At 44.2% G+C, this 17,830-nt stretch overlaps 1 protein-coding gene and 1 long non-coding RNA gene across 5 annotated transcripts in view; one reads left to right on the forward strand and one right to left on the reverse strand.

The window, feature by feature from the left end:
- The window catches only part of OLFM2 (olfactomedin 2), a 217,498-nt gene that overhangs the window by 96,925 nt on the left and 102,743 nt on the right, over positions 1-17,830 (reverse strand). The window lies entirely within an intron of this gene.
- Positions 30-1,484, forward strand: LOC309336272. Of its 2 annotated transcripts, XR_014153967.1 has the most exons (3): positions 30-80; positions 676-818; positions 1,334-1,484. It is a non-coding gene; the product is annotated as an uncharacterized lncRNA (long non-coding RNA). The 2 variants fall into 2 exon arrangements; XR_014153968.1 differs by lacking the exon at positions 1,334-1,484 and having other exon boundaries at positions 676-841.

The raw sequence follows: 17,830 nt of genomic DNA on the forward strand, positions 1-17,830 counted from the left end.
ACAGCACAGCACAGCACAGCACAGCATATATATATATATATATATATATATGCAAAAGGTTCAACCCCTGGCATCTCCAGGTAAAAAGCATCATGGAAAGACCCCCTTCCGCTAGGAGAACAGGACAGCCACTGCCAGCCAATACATGCGGTGTAGTGGTTAGTGTGTTGGGCAAGAACCTGGGGTACCTGAGTTCAAATCCCCACTTGGCCATGAAGCGCACTGAGTAATCTTGGGCCACTCACCGTCTCTCAGCCTAACCTACCTCACAGGATTGTTGTGAGTATAGGAATGGGCAGCGGGAGAACTATGGACACCGCCTTGAGTTCATTGGTAGGATATTAATGTAATAAAAAAATAAAAATAATAGCATTGGGGTGGCAACTGTGAGAATAGTACTAGATGGGCCACTGCTATAAGGGACGTATCAGCAGGCTGGATGGGCCTTTAGCTTTGCAGGAGTACATAAAATCTTTGAGGGGAATCTAATAGGCAAACCCCAAAATGGACCAATGAGCACTGAGCATGCCCAGTGGCCATGCAATGCCGTCTGGCTATTGGGAAGGGGAATTTGAAACTAGTGGGTGGGAAATGGAATGAAGTGCCTGGGATTCTGAACAGGAGCACTCAATGTTGCAACATTTTGTTGTCGATCCCTTCTCTTTTCCAATGCAGGGCTATGTTAAAGGAGAGCAAAAGACACTGATTGAACTTTCCCTCCCACTGTGTAGCAGAACTTCGCTTTCCCCAAAGCAAGAAGCACTGGCTCAGATCATCCAACGGATTCTTTCTTTGTACCTCATCAAAACCTAAGACGAGTGAGATCACAAGTTCAATGCAACCAGAGTCCTGTTCTCTTCATTCCCAACAACAGTCAAGGAACTCACATGAAACCCCCCTTTGGTGTCTGGGTTGTCTCATCAGAATTGCTAGACATCATACTTCAGCCAGCACAAAGTGGACTGTAGTCCTTGAGAGCTTATAATCACAGGAGAGAGGGGGAGAAATAGAGGAATGGGGGCTGTGGGGCTGTGCTATCCACTGACCACTTCTTTAGTTTACAAGCATTTTAATTCTGCTCACACATTTCCAAGATGGTTGTTGTTTTTCCTTACATTTCTATGCAACCTCTCCTCCATCCTGGAAGGCAAAGTGTCATTCATGTGCTTCCTGTGCAGTAACCCATCTAGAAATGGATCAGACCTAAATATGCATTGGCGGGTGCTGATTGCTTGAAGTGAAAGCATTGATTTTCCAGATTCTGCACTTGCTCACAGTCTACCACCTCCCAGTCAGCCTGACTCTAGGCTTCTCTGTTCTTTCGCTCCCCCAGCTTCCAAAGTGCTCTTTGCAGTCATCTCTTTCCCCACAACTGGTGCCCTGACCTGATCTGGATACATCCTGTCTCTGGAGCCTGGGTAAGGTTAGCCCTTTTGAAAGTAATCCATATGTACAAAATACGGATGGGGAACAGGGAGTGGGGTCCTGCCACTGGAACCACTACTGACACCTTGTGCATCACAGACCCTGCCCACCTCAAAGCATGAATGTTGAGCAGGATGTTTGCAGGAGCGCTGGCTTGCTTGCATTCAGCTCCATGTGATTGGGATCTTGCCATGCAGCTCTCCAGACTACATGGAGCACATGTGCATGTTCAGCTGGATGTGGATAGACTGTGGGGAGGCAGCAGGCTCAGTGGCTAGGTGTGGGCCCAGTGACACAGCTCTGCTGTTTTTCTGAAAGTGGCTATTTGAACCCATTCAAACTAACATCTCCCTTCCCATACAAAAATCAGCAGTGCTTTACAGCATCCTGTTACTGATGCCACTCCCTGGACAAATGAAGCGCTTCTGAAACATCAGAGCATCTCAATCAGCAGCAGAATATGGGGAGAAATAGCAGTCTGGCCTTTGAAAGCAGACAGACATTTTTCAGATCATCTCATAGATAAGAGAGTCTGCTGATTAAGATTCTATCAAGTGTGTCTTCTCCCAGCATGGATCTTATTGGATATGTGGAAGCTCCTTTGTTTGTTTTCAGCCCCATTTCTGAGACCATGTGAAGGTTGCATACTCTGAAAGAAGACAGGGGTGTCAGACCTTGCCATACCCTGCAGAGATAGAAGGGAGACAGGCTAAAGCCGGATCTGTGCTGGTTGACGCATGGTAACATTAAGGTCTCTAGGGTGCCATTGCATTCCTGATGCAACCATTCAGAGCACCATGAGACTGAGATGTTTCCCCGCACCCGCACCCCCAAGCTGACCAGAATGCCTCCCCCCTCCTGCACTGGAGATGGCGGTGATGAAGGACCTGGCCTGGTTGGGAGGGACAGAGGCTGCAATTATGTCTTCAGGAGGAGCCCTGAGTCTTTAAATGTGTCACTGATTGGGACCCAATTAATTTGGATGACCAGCGCTTGTCCTATAAACACTTATTTTGTTTTTTAATTAAGCGCTTCCAAGTTCAACAGGAGAAGAGGGGGAACTTCCACCTATCCATCAGTAGAGCTTTTTGCCCTGGTCAAGCAAGGGACCCCTACAGGCATATCCAAGTGTCAATGAGGAACACAAGACTCTTCTAGTCTCCCTCTGAACTCAGCAGAAACTGTGGCTGCAGCTCACCTCCTGCAGTGAAGCATGACCAGAGCTGGATCCAGGCCATGGATTTTATTTTGCTGTAGAATTAGGCGGGATCCCTGGGTCTGTCACATCCCTTCCCAGAGAACCCTCTGTTGTGAGAAAGTCTAGCTAGATGGAGCACATGTCTGATTTAGCCCGACAATGTCTGCTGTGTTTCCCATGCAAAATTCATAGCCAGGAATGGGCCAATTATGTTTCCATTGAGTCCCATTGGGCTGCATTGCCTTTTGGTTGGTTTCCTTCAGCATGGGAAAATCGAGAGGGATGTGTGTGTGAGAGAGCTATTCCACCTTTTTGACATTCACCCACTGATTTATTCACCCCATATGCTGGTGCTTCTCCACCGAAGTGCCATGGGTAATTCATAATTATTAATTATGAAAACCAAGAGCAGAGTCATCCGTTGCATACAGCCAGGCAAAGACAAACGACCTGATCTCTTCTTATAAGGCCAGGGCAAGATGTTGTTTTTGCAGAGACTGGCTTTAACTTCATGTTTCGCTTTGGAGGGAAAAAGGGATTTATTGGACACACTGCTGGATAATACAGTCTGAATGCAGCTGCACAACGAATCTTAAATTAAATGGGGAGTGGAAAGCGAGGTGGGCCTGAGAACAAGGCGACACAACATGTATTATGGCAGAGCAGAGTGCCCTATAGCAAAATTGCTCTTCTGAAAATCACAATTTATTATTTAGTGGCTACACTTGTATCCAGCTCTTCTTCCAGAAGAACACACAACAGCTTACATATGGTAATAGCCTGGGCTGCCATCTATTCCCAAATGCAAACGGTTACTATTCCAAAACAAAGCAGCAGCCCCAAAAGGAAAGAATGTTGAAACAGATTCAAACCACACTCAAACCAAACAGAATTAAATCAGGACAGGACAAAGCAAATCTCCACTCAAATAGCCAATGTCAATCCTGAAAAGTGACTAATAACTATTCATTTACAGGCCCTTGGACATGGTTCCACAAGAATTTTAATGATTATTACTAGGGGCTGCTGCCCCTGGTCACCCCACTCACTAACTCCACCTACCCACAGAACCCTTTCTCAACTGCCCTGAAACCACAGCTGACCCCCCCCCCACTCTCTTAGCCCCTTTCAGATCACCCCTCCCTCTCCTCCTGCAGCTCACCTCTCTCCCCAATCTTTCTTAAAGGAGGGGAGGTGCTTCACAGAGTAACGTCTCCCCACCTCCCTTACACCTCTCTGTTTTTTTTTTTTTTATTAAGGATTTTCTTGTTTTACAGAAGTGTGTGCCTCGTATTTTTTTTTTCCTTCTTCTTCCATGTAACATTTTTACAAATCCGTTTCATTTGTTGAGGCATTAGGGGGAGAAGAAAACAGAAAGAAAAAAGAAAGGGGGGGTGGGGAGAGGGAGGATGGATGGGGGTGGGGTCGGGTGGCGGTGTTTCTATTATGCTTAATGTATGTAGTTTGGTGTCAGCGTTGCTTGTGTTGTTCACTTGTGTTGAGCCCTTGTCCTATCACACCCCACCCCTCGCATCCACGCAGCTCCCAGCACCAGGGCAAGAGGTGCTGGTTTGGGTCATGTCCTGAGCTCCTGGGGACTGGCAGTTTGGCAACAAGGTGGGGGTGACAGGTACACAAGGATGGGGGGTTTAAGGAATGTGAGGGAACGGGGGTTGGCATGGGGCCAGAAAGTGGGTTTGGTGGGGTATAGGCAGTTTGGCAGGCAATGCAGCAGCCCCTAGTTTTTTGTGGGGGAGGAGGTGTCTCACAACTTAAAGGTTTTGAGTTCTGCTGGATTTTGCCCATCAGTCTGAGATGTTACAAGATTCAATAGCTTATAAAGACCCCAAATAGATTTGGCACTTGCATTTGTAGGAAATCTATAAAACTTTATATTCTGCCACAATTCCATTTCAATGCTACTTCAGATCTCAGCTCAGCCACCACTGCACTGGGTGTTCAGCACTTCCATCTGGGTTGTGCTCTGCAATAGTGACAGAATCACTATCCTTTTTTAAAAAATGCAGGGGAAGAAAAAAAATGGGGGGAGGGGGAGAGAAGCCAGAGGCAGAGAAAATGTGAACTGAAAAAGACAAGGCAGAGACCGAGCAACAGAAAGGAAGAAAAATGAAGTAAATTGCTCTCCTTCAGCCTTGACTTCCCATCTATAAAATGGGAATAATAGATTGCTTTCCTTATATGGCAAATATGAGTTTGAGCCAATAGTCAGTTCCACTTAAATTTTGCTTTTGAAGGTGGACACCTATGATTTAATTTAGAAGTATCTGCATAACAAACCAGTGTATTAGTTGGGCAGCTGTGCTTGTTCAGGGCACACAACTCCCTAATTCAGGGTGGAAATCTTATTTTAAAGAACACTGGGTTCACCTGTACTTTAAATGGATTCTCAGCCCTGCAGAAACAGACATGATTATTCTATAAGCCCAATTAAGGATGTTATTAAACCTGTTACCACTGCACATTAAAGTCATATTAAGAATGCAGAGATATTAAGGTTGGGTGCCTTGTATGAATGAAGTCATTCCATCTACACTGCTGAAAATCATTAGGTGAGGGAATTCCCTTCAGTTCATGCTAGATCACTTTACATTCTGAATGGGTACAGAGTGTGCCAAGTCATTTCAACTGCACATTAACAGAGGGCTTGGGTGCCAGTGAGCATTATAGAATTAAGTCTTTTAATCCTGCAGCAGTAACAAGGAGAGTGGTGGTGGTGAGAATCTAATTAGGAATAAGATACCTTTAAAAAAAATGTGGCCAGGCCTGGGTTGTTGATTACTTGATAGAATTTTGCACATCAATATCAGATCACTGACTGAGTGATGTATTTGCATCGTTAACACTGGAAGCTTATAAACCTGTACCTGTTAGGTTAAACCCAGGAACAGATTTATCAGGAGATTCTGGGCAAGTTGAATAATTACAGAACCACATTTCAGGACCTTTTCACTCCACAGCTGTTAACAGCTGTCAACCCCTAAAAGCAGAATGGGGAAACCTATGCACCAAGCACTTTGAACATGTCTATTTACTCAGCTTTGCAAACCACAAGACACAGTGTGATATTTAAGCATTTGCCTGGTAGCCGCCATGTGCAATAAGGATTTGCATGCAGGTGAGTGAGTGGGCTAGAGTACTCTATCCCTCCTCCCTGCCCAGTATAGAAACCTAGCTGGCTACTAGAGGATGGAATACCCATCCTCAGCACCAGTGTTAAAAACTGAGATATGAAAGCTAGGCGCTAAATGACACCTCAGCTATGGGTGCAACAACAGAATGTCTAGGTGCACATTATTATAACAAGAATACAAAGCTGAAAATGAATGAACTGCAGCTAAAATATTATGTTCATTCCAGGACTTTTACCCATAAAATATTATGTTCATTCCAGAAATTGTGGAAAAAGGGAATCAAATTTACAGCTTGTAATGTATTAAGAGAAAAATTGATGAAAATGATGTACAGATGGTATTTAACACCAGTGAAATTAGCAAAAATGTATCATGCTCATGATAATAAATGCTGGAAATGTAGAGAAAAAGAAGGAACCTTTTACCACATGTGGTGGATGTGCCCCAAGGTAAAAGGCTTCTGGGAAAGGATTTATAATGAATTGAAAAAAGTGTTGGAAAACACATTTAGTAAAAAACCAGAAGCCTTTTTACTTGGTATAGTGGGGGATGAAATCCCCCAAAAGGATGTTACTTTTTTCTGTATGCCACAACAGCTGTGAGAATATTGTTAGCAAAGAATTGGAAGAAACAAGATCGAAGAATGGCAGATGAAGATGATGGACTATACAGAACTTGCTGAACTGACCAGGAGACTCCGAGACCAGAGAAAAGAGACGGTGGAAGAAGACTGGTTAGAAGTAGGGTTAGAAGTAGAAGATAGGGTATTTTAAAATAGTATTATTTGTAAGTGATAAAATGTGAAGTTATTTTAAGAATGATTAAAAAAAATGGTTAGAAGTTATGATATATGTAAACTGCTAAAGATGAAGTAAAATGAAAATCAGATAGGTGGGACTTGGGGAAGCCAACTAACAATGTTTAGAAAAATAAGGATATGACAAGAATTTGTTCATATTGTTTGTCTTTTCTGTCTGTGTTTTTTATTTGTGTTATAAAATGAATAATATTTTTTTTAAAAAAATATTATGTTCATTTTCCACATGAACATAACTCCCATCAGCCCCAGCCAAGGGATATTGGGAGTTATCATAGAATTGTAGAATTGGAAGGGACCCCCCAAGGGTTATCTAATCTGACCCTCTACAAAGCAGGAATCTCAGCTAAAGCCTCCATGTCAGATGGCCAACCAACCTCTGCTTAAAAACCTCCAAGGAATGAGAATCTAAAACCTACCAAGGGAGACTGTTCCACTGTCAAACAGCTCTTACTTCCTGATGTTTAGTAGGAGTCTTCTTTCTTGTAACTTGAAGCCATTGTTTTGAGTCCTACCCTCCAGAGCATGAGAAAACAAGCTTATTCCTCCTTCCATGTGACAGCCCTTGAAGATGGCTATCATATCTCCTGTCAGTGTCCTCCTGTCCAGGGTAAACATACCAAGCTCCTTCAACTGTTCCTCATAAGGCTTTTCTAAGCTAAACATACCCAGCTCTGTCAAGTGCTCCTCATAAGTCTTGGTTCCCAGACCCTTGGTCATCTTGGTTACCCTCCTCTGCACATGTTCCAGCTTGTCAACATCCTTATTAAATTGTGGTGCAGGTGGTGGGAAAGACCTACCAATGACACTGGGGACCTATTAGGCTAGATGGGATAAAAAGTTTGACCTGGTAGGTCTCTATGAAAGCATGTGAAATAGACCTTATGAAACTACAGAAGGCAGATTGGGAGTCACGTAGGAGTGCCAGCAGTCAGATGGTGTGGCTCGGATGTCCTTCATTGCTCCTTGCCCCTCTCTCCATGAAGAGGAAAGAAAGATTATCTGAGCCTGCAATCCCATGCTCACTTTCTTGGGAATACAGAAGGAGTCACTTTTTCAAAGTACACATCCACAGAATTTCACTGTTAATTTGCAAAAGTTACGCAGGCTATATAATACTGCCTCTCTCAGTGCAGAATTTATATTTAGTGAAGGATATACTGCTCTAGGGACCTCCTCCCCCCAAAAGTAGGCACACATTGTATTATGCCTATTTCATTGCTTGTACCAATTTCAAATGGGTTAGTATTCTTTCTGCCAATCAACACTCCAGAAGAGCTCATGGCCCACTCTGGGAACCAGTCACTTAGAGAAGTCAATACCATGCATTATTATTATTTTGTAAACTATTTTTATTTCATTTCAAAAGGAGTATAAAAACACTCAGGTATAAATGCAAACACTAGGGATAAATAACCCATAAACAAATTCTCACATGTAAGGCAAATTGGTAGGTGACACTTGAGACATCCATGTACACAAACTGTCTAGTATAATAAATGGGAAGGATGCTGACAAAACACCAGGAAGTCTCCCATTATTAAAAATCAATGCTTATGGAGATGGTAAGACCAAAATGGTAGCTCAAAGTCTGGAGAAAAAAGAATATATGGCTCTAATGGTGGATATTTCCAGTTTAACAGCTGCTGAAAGGAATATAATAAGTGTCTTGTGGGGCACTTGTTGGAGGTCCACAGTAAAAACAAACAAACAAACAAACAAACAAACAAACAAACAAACAAACAAACAAACAGATCTGAGCTAATTGGGGGTCCGGAAGTATAATCTGGGTCTCCATGGGGTCTCCTGGAACATTCCACCTCCCCCAAGGTCTTTACCACCATTTTAAAGTTCTAAGAAGGTTCCTCAGTAAGACTTGGTCAGAATTCAATGCCCTTTCCAGCTGAATTGTCACACTGGATGTTCTTGATGGGCCATTCTGATCTTAATACTGCTCAAGCCAATGAATTCCCTTTGCAAGCAATTTCCTGCCAACACACAGACAAAGCAGCCTTGCCAAGTTCCTTTCTCCTTTTCTTTCCTTTCTCCTTTTGATGCAGTTATGATGACCCCTGTCAAATGAGAATTGGATGGGAACTTGTTTTTTATTGGTATCGATGTGTATCTGCTTGCCTGCCTGCCTGCCCGCGCATAGATGTATCAGAGCCAACATGCATAAATCTATGCACCAGACATCCTTAACTCTAAAGATAGCTTATCTACTTGGAAAAACAATATCTCATAATAATGATCACTTAAGAAATACAGATCTGATGCACTGAGCAGTATCATTCATTTATTGCTATGACAGATAAAATTAATATCATGCACAGTCATCAAATACATATGTCAGGAATGACAGCTTACTGTCTGTCACTCCTAGGTTTTTAAAGAACCCTGCACTGTCCTTTCTATTATCTACTGATGTATTACACCAATTCCACTTTGACTGATGAGCCGGAGGATCCCACAGTGGAGATTAAGCAGGCTTGCCAAACAATGCCATTGCGGTTCACTGTCCAGCAGAATCAGCTCCCTTGGCTCAGCGTTGTTCTCAGTGCAACAGGTAGCAGATGACGATGAGGGGAAACAGCATCAATGTATGTGTGCATGTTGCATAAAACAGTCAGCACTGAGTGTAATGGAAATCAGCACCAGTTGTTTCTATTACCTGCATATGCTATGCAACTCTCACATATTTGAATGTGCTTTCCTATTTAGTCACTGGGAAAAGCAAGGATTTAAGCATGGGGCAGCAGTGCTGCCTTCTGACCATTGGAAATCTCACCCAGCCTCCTCTCTAGCTTGAGCAATCCCATCAAAAATTGTTTACATATATTTCCAACAACTTGTGTCTGGGTTTTTTTACAATATAAAAACAATGATTCTAGAGATGCTGAATTCAGTTCACATTGCCAAATTATGTGCTTGCACAACCCTGCCCAGGATGCTTAACGCATTCAACAAAAAAACTTAAGAAAGAGAATGGGGAAGGGGTAATTAACAGCAGCCAATAACCTGAAATCAAAGCAGAAATGTTAGTCTACCAAGACTATGGCCAGGGAGGGCAGCTCCTCATTCACAGATACAAGAACTCTCCTTTCCTTCCACGCTGACTGTTAAATGGTTACTAGATCCCCCTGCTTTGAAATGAACAAGTAGAATAGACTCTGTCCTAACTATTACCACTAAGAATGCAACTAGCCTAGGATTCTGAGGGTTGATTGATCTGTGGAGATCATACTGACACAGGCAATAAGTGTTTGCTTAAGCATCTCAGCTGGACTCATGCCAGTTTCAGGACTGCAGACATTTCTGAAGAAGCTGGATGTGTATGCAGTGCATAACAGATTCCTCTAGCCTTCAACTCATGGCAGTAGTTCTGCCCTGTGGTATGTGCTACAGGCAGAGGCAAGTAAACGCAAAAGCCTGCAGTCTGTACCACCCAAAATAGATATTCTAGGCTTGCAATTTGGATGGCACCTGCCATTTTAAAAGGTGTACTTCCCAAGATACAAGCTTAGCATTAAATCTACACAGAGATGCTGTTAGTTCACATATACATACACCGTTTTTTAAAAAAATGAACAGGCATTTATATTGCACATTTCAAGTGTTCAAAACACTTTAAGCAAATGTATCTGGAATCCTTACAACAACCCTGAAAGTTAGGTCAAGATTGCCCCCATAATGTAGATGGAGGGGAGAGAGGGATATTTTATTTATTGCTACACAGTGAGATTATGGTGAACATGAGATTTGAACCACAGATCTCCTCACTCACTCACTCACTCACTTACTCACTCAAATCTACTTAACTACTACAGATTAAACTTCCTCCTGCCTAAGCTCACCCCCCCCCTTTTGCAAAGCAGCCACCTGGAGAGATGCAGAGCGGGGCTCCAGCAGAGGCCTTAACACACTTCTTCAATGTAGAACCACATCGCCCATTTGTTTTGCCCTCGCTACTGTACTCTTGCTGCTTCTGCCAAACTGTATCCATGACCCACAGTCACTTGTCAGCTACTGTTAGACTCTTGTGGGCGGTTTGTGAACAAGGCTGTGTGCAGCCAGCTCAGAAAGCCCATTCTGTCTCCCTTACCGGCTTGTGAGTGAGAGCAGGAGACAGTGAGGCAATTGCAAAGAAGCCCTGCTTAGCTGCTAAGTGGCGAAAAAGAGCTCCTCTCGCCAGGAGAAAGGACTTGCCCATCTCTCCCTGTCCCCAGCCGCAGTAGCACTTACATGCTCCTTAGAAAACTGATATACCACTTCCAACCCCCAGTGCCATCAGCACCAGCTTCCTTGTCGCAGCTGTATCAGATGGAAGAGGCTGCAGCTCAGTGGGAAAGCACATATTCTGCAGGCAGGGGGTCCCAGGTTCAATCCCTGGCATCTCCAGGGGCATGGGAAACTTGTGGCCCTCTAGATGTGGTTGGACTCCACTCCCCATCAGCTCAGCCCGTGGCCAGGGATGAAGGAGCTGCAGTCCAGTAACATCTGGAGAGCACCCTGTTGTACACCCTGCCCCTGATGTAGGCGGCAGATAGACCAGGGAGCAAGGAGTGGAGAAAATCCCTCTCTGCCTGGGACCCAGAGCAGACACTACGGGATGAGATGCTGCTTCCTAAGTTCTCATCCTGCAAATATATTTGTTGCAAAACTTGGATTTTCTTGGCACACCGTTTCTACAGAGAGATTCCCACCCCCCGACTGGCACATGGCATTATCTATACTTCTTCATTCATGCCTTGTTAACCTTGCCTCTTCCATTCCCCTCTTCTTTCTGTTATATGCTCGCCTAATCCTTTGGTCCCCCCCTGCTGACTGTCAACATTTTATACCGTAAGCTCATTGGGGTAGGGAGTTACCTTATTTTTTCCTTGTAATTCTCACTAAAGTCCCATGTTTGCTGCATGAGCTATGAAGAACAAATCAACAAAGAAAATACACACAAAAAACCCATCCTAAATACTCTGGGAGAGAATTTCAGTCCACCTGAATATTGCATAAGAAGCTTCAAAGTTCTCCTTCTCAATAAATTCACTTCTAGTGGACATATGGAACACGAGGAAACAGAGCAGGAGTCCATACACAGATCCAATTGCATAAATCAAGACCTAAACAGAAGCGACACGTTCCTTTCCCATTATGAAGACTGAGTGAGCCACTAGCCATTCTGCACACCCTTCCCTGCCATTTAAATTTGCATCATAGGCCCACTGGGAGTCAACGCTCTGCTTTGCACCGCTTACTGTCAGCTGTTCTGGGGCAACATCCCAAGAAGGGAGGGCTCAGGGATAAAGGATATGCTTTGCATGAATAAGGCTGCTGGTTCAGATAAGGAATCAAGGCAGCAAAACTGGGAAGCTACCAGACAGAGTTGTCATAATCAGCCTGGATTGGGGTGGGGAACTCCTGAGCATCACCTTCCCTCAACAAGCCATTTTTTGGGGGGGCTGCATGCCAGCCGTGGGAGGCGCCAGAGCCACAAGTGGGTGGGATTTGTAGGACTGCAGGGTCGCCCAGAAGCCTCTTGCATTCTCTCCGGGTTCCTCTAGATTGCTGGGTTTGGGGGAGGTGCCCTGCTGCATTATGTCACTGATGCAGTTAGACTGCATTGGCGGTGGATTTATAGTGGGCTGCTCAATATGATTCCACCTTATTAGTTGTTCTGTGATGCTTCCCCAATGTCACCACATTATTGCTTCCTGGATGGGCACTCCTGTGCTACAGTGCAACAGAAGCAGGAGAACAACAACCCTGGAATGGTCATGGTATGGAAAGTTACAGGATTTCAGCAGAAAGCTACAGGGCATGCACTGAATGGCAATGCAGCAGTACATGGGCCCTAAAACATGCACAGTATTGAAAGTGGGATCATGTATATCCACCTGATATTGTTATGAATGTATAATATATAAGAGACATGTGGAGGATTTCTCTCTCTCTCTCTCTCTCTCTCTCACACACACACACACACACACACACAGAGAGAGAGAGAGAGAGAAAGAAAGAAAGAAAGAAAGAAAGAAAGAAAGAAAGAAAGAAAGAAAGAAAGAAAGAAAGAAAGAAAGAAAGAAGAGGCAGCAATCCCAGAAAGGTAACCCAGAGAATAAGATCTGCAATTAGGCCAGGGCCTGGAGGTTGCCCACCACTGGCTAGGCAGACCAGTGTGACTCAGTATAACAGCACTTATAGTGGTATAACATACAGAAGTTGAAGTCCCTAGAATATCAGTTTATTTGAAAAGGTGCTACCACACAGTTCAAATTGGGAAACACAGAACAGACTCCTTGAATCTGCCCTTTCCAATCACTGTAGTATATTCAGACTCTGTCTATTCTGCCACACTTCCACTAGCAATGGCGGGCCATGGCATCTCAAATTACAGCAGCACCCTGTGTGGTGCCAAAATTCGGCACGCCTTGCCTCCTGCACTCCATTTCTAAATCGAAGTTGCGGCAGCCCCTGTGGTGCCTCCAAGGCCAGCTTGTGGCCAGACTAAGATCATACAACATCTCCTGCCCTTGAGGCCTCTGAGGTTGTCCACCAAACACTTTCTAAGGAGCCCTTCCTGCCCCATTGCTCAGTGTCCCCCTCTTCTTGCACCTATTCTTCCTCTTAAGTTCCTGTTCCACTCTACTGACCTCTCAGGAGCTCTTCCCACTCACTTTGCTACCCTCAGTCTGCCACATACAATCCTTCCTAGGCCTGGGGCCACCAACCTTATCTTCCACTGGACAGCTGCTTCCTCCCCTGAACCCTTGGAATGTTTTGGACATTCTGTGACATCACACCAGGCTAGCCAGTCTGAGGCAGAGACTCCATTGCCACAATGTGTGTGTGTGTGTGTAAAAATATGTGCACATCAACACACACACAGTGACATTGCAAGCCTGGCCCTTCCCTGCCCCTGCTTCCTCTTCCGATCTCATGTTTCATAGGGTAATTTAATCCATTTCCCCTGAAAATACGCCACTTTCCCTCAGTAATGTTTCCTCTGTTTAACAAAGAAGGTGGAAATCAGTCTGGTTCTTTCGGTTGTTATGCCCCCTCCCTCCTCCTCCAGGCAGAGATGCTCCACAGCTCTGAGTGAAGTCAACTGGAAATAGAGAGAGGAAGAGACATAGAGAGAGAACGCATTACTTCCCCTCTGCCCACCCCAACCTCTCCAGCAGTAGGGAAATGGAGGAAAAAATAATACCAAAAGGTCATTTTCCTGATGTATGGATGTGCACAGTGGGCTGCAGGGCCCCCGGAAAGCAGCTGGGAAATAGTAATCTCTCTCTCTCTCTCTCTCTCTCTCTCCCATTTGATTTCTGGCTGCAATACGCATGTTTGCAGAACCGAAAAGCGACTGGAACCTGGTGGACTGAAAAAGCCCTAAAGGGGGACTCGTAAAGGAAGAAGATTGGACATGATATAATTGCTATTATTCTTATTTACCAGAGGGTTGCAGGCTCGGTTGCTTCTGTAACGTGGAACTAACCATGTTATGAAAACAATAAAAACCATCACTTTGCCCCCACTGTGCTGTAATGTATATGGATCCCTGAGCAGAGGCAGGTTCAAGTCCCAGGCTCCGACATTAACCCATTGGATGGCCTCAGGAGGAAAGCACTCCTTGCTCAGCCTGGAAGAAAATGCTAGGTGTTAGCCACTCATTTATGGCATCTGTTAGTACAATAGGGGGTGATTGCCATGGGCTGAGAAGGGCTTCAAAGGAGCAGATTGGACAAATGCATAGGAAAAAGTCTGTCCATGGGCTGCAAACCTCAATGGCCAGCAAGCACCCTTCTAGGTTCAGAGGCAGCAAAGTCAGCCAACCTATAATTCCCTATCCTTGCTCCACATCCTTGTTTGGCAATCCCACAGAGAAAACCAGCTGAAGAGAAAAGCAGGAGGTGGGAGAACATGAGAGCTGACGTGGTGTAGTGGTTAGAGTGCCAGGCTAGGACCTGGAAGACCAGGGTTCAAATCCCCACTCAGCCACAAAGCTCACTGCCTTTCAGCCCAACCTCCCTCACAGGGTTGTTGTGGGAATTAAATGCATGTCACCTTGCACTCCTTGCAGGAAAAGGTGGGATATAAATGCAATTAAAAATAATAGCAATAAATTAATAACTCAAATGTCTGGCTGCCATTTTCAGTGGCAGTAGTCACAAATCACGTGTCACCTCTATGTCTGCCTCTAGTGAGGCCCCAAGGCTACCTGGGGTCAAATCCAACTTGGGAGAGTCCATGGGAAAATAAGGTCTCAGTTCCTCATCTGTGAGATGGGGGAAAAAAGGATCTGCCATAGGGCCCCACTGGTATACCTTTCCAGATTCTGGAAAGGTTGGGAAGAGAAACTCTCTCAGGTGTATATTCAGAGCATGTCAAAGGTGAGGAGTGAATTTGATAAGCACATATAAAAGGCAGTTGCTGTAGGTTCAGTTTGTGCCTCTGTTTGTCTGGAAGAGTCTATCAAGCACTCCTTCAGAATTTCCTTCAGGCTTGTGATGGGTGCCTGGCAAGACATCATCAGTGCCCCTCTCCCTTTACTCACAAATGGAAGCCTATTCAAGCAGCAACCACAATCAGATGGCTCAAACAAGCAAGTCAAGTCACATGAACAAAACGTTTTTGAAAACATACCACCTTTCCAGCTGGTGGCATAGCTAAAGTCTGTTCTGCATAAACTTAAAAAGACTTCTCATAAATTAATATTCAGGTGGTATTTGACATGGACTGATACCATGTAAAGGAGTGGTGGGAGGTACAAGTTGGGGAACCCCCAAGGGAACCACTCGGGGAAGAAGTCTCAGAGCCAGGGGACTGGTGATGGTACGCTGATACCTGGTCAAAGGGAGAAGATGGGGCAGACTGGGAGGAGGAGGAAGTGTCAGAAGCTGAAGAGGCAACAGGGTTTAGTGAGAAGGAAGAGGCTGTGGCAGAGAGCAGTCCAGAGGCAGAAACAGAGGCTGGAGATGAGGGGCCACTAGAGGCAGAGAGGAGACAGGCTGCTGAGGAAGCCAGGGATCTCCTCCTCCTCCTCCTGTGACCAGTTATCCCCCCCCCCATGTCTCCTAGAACACAGAGAGGAATGAAGAGTGCAGAGCACAGAGAAACAAGATGAAGGAGCCTCAGGCTGCTGGGGAAGGATCTAGGGGAGGAGAAGACTTAAGGAACTCTGGGAAGACAGGGACCTTCATTCCTCGCAACTGCCTCATTGGGGCAAGAGCTACTGGGAAGAGTTCCCATACTCATACTTCATTCTTTGAATGAAGAGTTAACTACGCTGACATCTTGTGAGTTATTGCTGACCTGACCCAGACATCCACCCTGACCAAATGGGAATTCTACCTTTGTACAATAGGCTAGTTTCTGCGCACATCCCTCTCCATCCTCCAACACAAGCAAAAGGCAAGACCATAATTCAGGGACACATTCCAGCCAGGCAAAAACACATCTGGCCTCCAGGCCTGTCGTTCCCCACACCTGGATTGTGTGATGTCTTTATGTGAAAGGGTGATTTGTGTCCAATCTGCTCTACAGACCTTTTCACTGGGCTCTCTGGCAACTTGAGGGCCTCTGCCATCTTTCCTACCTCACCCTCCACCGGAGGCAGGCATGCTCCCCTTGCGGTTGCATCCAAGTACTTCCTTCCTTCCTTTCTTTCTTTCTTTCTTTCTTTCTTTCTTTCTTTCTTTCTTTATAAATATTTATTAAGATTTTCCAATTTTATGCACAAAGAAAAACAATAGACACAAAAGCAAAAAATACACATTTAAAACAAAACAAAACAAATATAATTCCCAGTTCTTATTTCCATTACCTTATATCCCGGACCTCCTCTCACCTCCCCCTTTTGTATTCCAGTTCAAATTCTTAATTCAGCAAAACCCTTGTTGCAACATTGGTATAACTTATTTTAACTTATTATTCCACCTTTACATTACAGCTGGTAACCATTTAATTTCTGTCCAACATCATTCTAGCATTCATTAATTTTGCAATATTTCTGTAGATAGTCTTTAAATTTCCTCCAATCTTCTTCCGCTGACTCTTTTCCCTGGTCTCGTATTCTGCCGGTCATTTCTGCCAATCCCATGTATTTGATCATCTTCATCTGCCATTCCTCCAGAGTGGGTAAATCTTGTGTCTTCCAGTATTTTGCGATGAGAATTCTTGCTGCTGTTGTCGCGTACATAAAAAAGTTCTGTCCTTCTTTAGCACCAATTGGCCAACCATGCCCAGAAGAAAGGCCTCTGGTTTTTTCAAGAAGGTGTACTTAAGTACCTTTTTCAATTCATTATAAATCATTTCCCAAAAGGCCTTAATCCTTGGGCACGTCCACCAAAGGTGAAAGAAAGTACCTTCAGTCTCTTTACATTTCCAACATTTGTTATCGGGCAAATGATAATTTTTTGCGAGCTTGACTGGGGTCATGTACCACCTATAAATCATTTTCATAATATTCTCTCTTAAGGCATTACATGCCGTAAATTTCAAACCGGTGGTCCATAACTGTTCCCAGTCAGCAAACATAATGTTATGTCCAACATCTTGTGCCCATTTAATCATAGCAGTCTTCACCAGCAAGTTATACATCTTTGACAAATTCTTTGTTTTAGGTTCTAGCAATTCTGTTTCTAATTTTGATTTTTCCACCTGGAATCCAATTTTTTTATCCAATTTATAAACCTCCATTATCTGGTAATAATGAAGCCAGTCTCGTACTTTATTTTAGTTTCTCAAAACTCTGCAGTTTCAATTTGTCTCCCTCTTGTTCCAAAATCTCACAATATTTTGGCCATTTGGACTCCATATTAAGTCTTTTGAAAGCTTTAGCTTCCACTGGTGACAACCACCTTGGGGTTTTATTTTCCAGTAAATCTTTGTATCTTATCCAAACATTAAACAGTGCTTTCCTGACAATATGATTTTTAAATGCTTTATGAACCTTAACCTTGTCATACCACAAATATGCATGCCACCCGAAAGCATTATTAAAACCTTCCAAATCCAAAATGTCTCTGTTCTCCAGAAGCAGCCAGTCTTTCAACCAGCAAAAAGCTGCTGATTCGTAGTAAAGTTTGAAGTCTGGCAGGGCAAAACCCCCCCTTTCCTTTACATCAGTTAAAATCTTAAATTTTATTCTGGGCTTTTTGCCCTGCCAGACAAATCTAGAGATATCTTTCTGCCACTTCTTGAAACAGTCCATCTTGTCCACAATTTGCAATGTTTGAAACAAAA

This window comes from Podarcis erhardii, assembly GCF_964252035.2.
Source record: "Podarcis erhardii genome assembly, chromosome: 2".
Classification (NCBI taxonomy): domain Eukaryota; kingdom Metazoa; phylum Chordata; class Lepidosauria; order Squamata; family Lacertidae; genus Podarcis; species Podarcis erhardii.